General features: G+C 49.6%; 1 protein-coding gene across 6 annotated transcripts in view; it reads left to right on the plus strand.

Moving 5' to 3' along the window:
- The first annotated feature begins 1402 nt into the window (after nucleotides 1-1402).
- The window catches only part of GPR160 (G protein-coupled receptor 160), a 79543-nt gene continuing 76110 nt past the window's right edge, over nucleotides 1403-4835 (plus strand). For 2 of the 6 annotated variants that reach the window (XM_023737905.1, XM_004383454.2), the window contains exons 1-2: nucleotides 1411-1653; nucleotides 2368-2498. The gene's annotated coding sequence lies outside the window, so the exon portion shown is untranslated. Of the gene's footprint in view, nucleotides 1654-1682; nucleotides 1830-2367; nucleotides 2499-4835 lie in introns of those variants that run through there. The other 4 variants (XR_002825183.1, XM_023737906.1, XM_023737909.1 and 1 more) reach the window with 4 other exon arrangements.

Raw genomic sequence — 4835 nt, forward strand, 5'->3', positions numbered from 1 at the left:
TCCAATATAGGTGAACTTTCTGGCATCGCTCGTGGGCTTTTGCTTGCTCTGGATCCTGCAGCTGGCTCCTGTTCATCTGACCTCCAGTTCTTGGGACTTGAGCTAACAGCTTACCTGCCTATCTTGGTATTCGTTAGCCTCTGCAGCTACATGAGTCAGGAGAAGCCTCCAGCCTGACCCACAGACTTGACACTTTCCAGCCTCTACAATTGCATGAGCCATTTCCTTGATATAACTCTCTCTATATATATATTTATATAGATACTTAACTGATTTTGCTTCTCTAGAGAACCCAGCCTAAGACAGCTGCTGTCAGGTTGACTGTTATTTTTGTTAGGCATCTGATATGGCCACCAAGTGCCCTGCTCTAACTCAGCTTCCATCCTCTCCCTCTCAGCTATACTGACTCACTTGCCATTCTTCTATCAGAAAGTGCTCTCTCTGCCTGGCTTTTGCTCCTGACTTTGCCCACAGTGGAATCCTGGCTGAAACACCTCACCTCCTGGTGAATCCCACAGTCCTTCAAGACTCAGCAAGGCTCCCCCTGCCCTACAAAATCCTCTCTTACCTTCGCAGGCTGGATGAAGCCGCTCCTGGGTTCTCCTAGCAGCCTACACTTTCTTCTGCAATGGTTTTTACTGCACCTTCCTGCAGTTGTGAGCCAGTTCAGGCTCTGTGGCAGGTTAACACTTTCTTCTACGATGGTTTTTACTGCACCTTCCTGCAGTTGTGAGCCAGTCCAGGCTCTGTGAGAGGTTGAGAGCAAGCCTCAGGCCACTCCTGTTGTCTTAGGCTGCACATGAAAGGAGATGAGGGGGAAATTGTGCTATATTTTAAATGCTTAAATAACTGGCAAATCGTAGGTACTCAACAAATATTTGCTGAATGAACGTAATATAACAACTTAGTATTGTTGACACAAAACGAATGCAGTATGTGTGCTATTATTAAGACACAGAGCTTATTAAAAAATCTGAATTCATAGTGGGCTCCAGGGGTTGCTTAGTGACATGCAAGTTTCAAGTTCTGTCACCCTATGTAAACCCTCATCTAGAGACAATCGCCCAAAGTCTGAATCTCCGGCTGTTGGAGAACAAGAGGCCCCCGGCCCGTCCTGCCTGCTAAGGAGATGGTGAGTTCCTTGAGCTGGGGCTGGGTCCTCAGGGCCTGGCACGAGCTGGGCCGGGGGTGCGGGGGGTGGTCCCACTAAGCTCCCAGCGGCTTCCGCTCCATCCGACAGCCCCAGGACGTCCTTCATGCCAGCACCGTCCCTTTCCCGCCGGCCAGAGGTGGCGGCCTCCGTCGGTTCTCATCGCCCCGCCGGTAGGCGGCGCTCCCCCTCTCGTCTCTCCCTTGGGTCGCGACGGGGCGTGCGCGCTCGAGGGCTGCCCGGCGCGGACGCCGCACTTCCTGGTCGGGAGTAGGCAGAGCCGCGGTGGGGTCGCCGCAGGGTCTTGGGGGCCGTTTCACCCGTTTCCGTGCCCCCTCCCGAGGGCGGGCGGGGCGGAGCCGGGCGCGCGGCAGGGCTCCCGCCTCTTCCTCAGGCAGTCACCTGCGGCCGGGCGCTGCAGGTGCCCGAGCGGCGACCTCGCTGCGTGTCTAGTCTGGCGTCCAGCGCGGGAGCTGGAGCTGGAGCCCACGCGCCTCCCTCGGGTGAGCGCCGGGCGCGGGGGTGCGGGGGCGCGGCTGGAGGGCGCCTGGCGTGCTCGCCGCCGGCTTTCCTGCCTGAGGTCGGACTCGTTAACCGGCACCCGCTGCCCTCCGGGCTTCCTTGGCGGGGCGCCCTGGGCGTCGGGGAGGAAGAGGAATTTCTCTTACAGGAGCTTAAGGTCTGGATTCCTCTGCTTCTTAAGGGTTCCGGGAGCTGGGTCGGGGGGCTTCATGCTTCGGACTGGGGGTTGTCGCTTAGCCTGAGCGCCCGAGCTCTGTCGGGTGCTGGGGGGCGGGGGGGACGAGGGATGGAACCTGGTGGCCTGGGTTGGCGTATACGCACACCCACTCACACACTCGCATCCTCTGTTTCTAGGTAAGATGGTTTTTAAACATAAAACATGATGTTACAGAAATAGGTGTATGAAAATTTTAACTTTCCTTCCTGGCACACAGAGGTATATACAGTCACGTACACACGCGCGCATTCGTTGGGGCCGGTTTTGCGTCCCCTCTCTGGCCCTTGAGCGTTGAGGACCGCGCGCGCGCGCTCCGTGCTGGGATTAAGCCCGAGAACTTTGCTGGGCTGTTGTGCTCGGAGGCGGTGGCGTCCTGGTTGTTTTCTCGATGACCAGCCTGGCTGGCTGAAATTCCTTCTAGCAAGGGGGACCGCCCTCCGGAACTTGGCGACTGAAGCTCCTTTTCTCACCTGGGCAGGTGGCCTTGGGAAGTGGTGGCAGGGGCCTCCCCCCGCAGTCCGGAGGCGACCGCGCGGACCGGCCTGCGGAGGAAGTCACTGCTGGGAGGAAACGCGCCTGCTGGGTCTCACGCTTGTGCAAGTGACAAGGGTATGTGGGGGCGTTGCTGAAATCCTGGAGATAAACCCACAGTGATCAGAATTTCAAAAGACCTGTGAATGAGTGGCTCTCAGGATTGCTAATTGGTTCATGTCAAGTTTAAAAAAAAAAGAAAAGAAAATTTTAATTGCAAACACATCTTTAATATATACATTTGACAGCCTCCAAGACCAGAGTTTCTTTGTGCTATCCTCAGAATTAGAATTATTGGGAAGATCCCTGGGCATCAGCCTAGCTGACATGAGAATCACAGGGAAAGTGGAATTTGTAGTTTAAAAGCATGTGATGGACACAACACCGTAATGCTTTGTGTGGACCTTGGTTGGAACCTGATTTGATTTAAATTTTTTTTTTTTTAAATTGAGACAGTAGACAAAATTTGTACTGGTTATTTGATGATAATAGGGTCACGGTGAGTCAGAATCAACTTGATGGCAGTGGGGTTTTTTTTTATTTGATGGTATTAAGGATATTTGTTGTTAGTTGTGATAACGGTATCGAGATTACGTTTTTTAAAAACACTTATCTTTTAGAGATTCACATTTTAGTTGAAATACAGGTCAGGAAGTTGCTTCAAAATAATTCAGTCTTGGAGAAACCTCGAGAGTATGGCCCCCAGACACCCTTTTAGCTCAGTTGTGAAGTTACCTCTGAGGTTCACTGTTCAGCCTGGGAGTGGACAGCCCCGTAAAACCAAATGAAACTAACGAGGTACAGGAGTTCCAGTGACAAGGGCCAGAAGGCAGAAGGGGACAAGGAAGCTGGTGATAGGGAACCCAAGGTTGAGTAAGGATATTGTTGATGTGTTGTGAGATTGTTAACCATTGTCATAGGGCAACATTTGTAGTAACTGTTAAATGAGAAACTATTTTGTTCTGTAAGCCTTCATCTTAAGTGAGAATAACAGAACAATTGGAAGAGCGTAGTCAATGTCACTGAACTGTGTATGTAGAAATTTTTGAAACGGTGTGTCTTTGGCTATGTGTATTTTCACCAAAAAAAAAAAAAGGTTGAGAATTTAGAGGGTTAATATGTTGTGGGGTTGTTAACCAGTGTCATAAAACAACATGTGTACTACTGTTTCATGAGAAACTATTTGTTCGGTAAGCCTTCACCTGAAGTACAATAAAATAAAAAAATAATAAAATAATAATCCAGTCTTGGAGGATTCTGCTAGCAGGGAAATGGGGAGAGGAAAGAGGCAAAAAAAAGTTGGCTATGAGTTGTTAGTTGTTGAAGCTGGGTAATGGGTGTGGAAGTCATTACATTTTTGTCTATGTTTGACGTTTTCCTTAATGCAAAGTAACAAAACAACAAGACCAGTGGAGCTTTTTAGAAACCCAGAGGGTCGTGTGGAAAGCACCACGGACCCTGACTCTTTGTAAAATGTATGTCAAGGCTGCCTCTCCAGACTCCAGTCACGAAAAGTCATCTTTTCTTCCCTCTTGGGGGTACCACTTTATTTTGCTTGGAAGGCATGGGGTGTTTGCTAAGTGAGATAAAGCTGGTGCCAGATCAAGTTGATGCAGGTAGATGCTGGGTCAGCTTTTTTTTACACAAAGGGCATTAGCAAGGCCTGGGAGCCGAGTCACTGTCAATCCAGGCGGGTTGTGTAAAGTGTGTTAGCAACTTTTCTGAATTGCCCACATCCCTGCCAAGTTATGCTCAGCAAAAAAAGAAAGCTCAGTACACTGAATACACTTGCGTACATTTAGTATGTGTGTATTCTTCTGGATGTATTGTATACATCAGTAAAAAGTTTATAAAAAAGCTTGAAGTGATGTAGGTCTGTTCATTGCTTGAAAGAGATCTTATCTGTATGTGTTACCTTTTTCATGTTTTTACCTTGTTTCAGGAATTAGACATGTCTTACATTTTTAGCAAAGAACTGATTCCTGTGCATTCTACGTAGTGTTCACGGCGTTCTTGTCCTTTTCAAGGACTCTGCTTGCCATGTTGCTGGAACTCGAGGTCTGCTCGGGGGTAACTCCGTCAGGGCCAAAAAGACAGAGACTGAGTTGGGGAGAACGAAAGGCAGCTTAATTGGTTGGCCAAGCAAGGAGGCAGTCGGGGCTAAGTGCTCTCCAAGACTGCCTCGCAGGCAGCCTGTTGAGGCTGGTTTATATAGGCAGGATCAGTTTTAAAATACAAAACGGCGCAGCATGCAGACGCGGAGAGTTTTAGAATCAGTAAGCATTTTCTAAGGCCTGGGTTCCATTCCCTGCCATTTTTGTTTGTTAACATGTTAGCTCTCCACACAGGACCAGAGAATTTACCATGCCTGAGGCAGCTAAGGAGCTAAAGGTATCTGGAGTGCCAGCACGGGGG

This window comes from Trichechus manatus, unplaced genomic scaffold (genome assembly GCF_000243295.1).
Source record: "Trichechus manatus latirostris isolate Lorelei unplaced genomic scaffold, TriManLat1.0 scaffold00110, whole genome shotgun sequence".
NCBI lineage: Eukaryota > Metazoa > Chordata > Mammalia > Sirenia > Trichechidae > Trichechus > Trichechus manatus.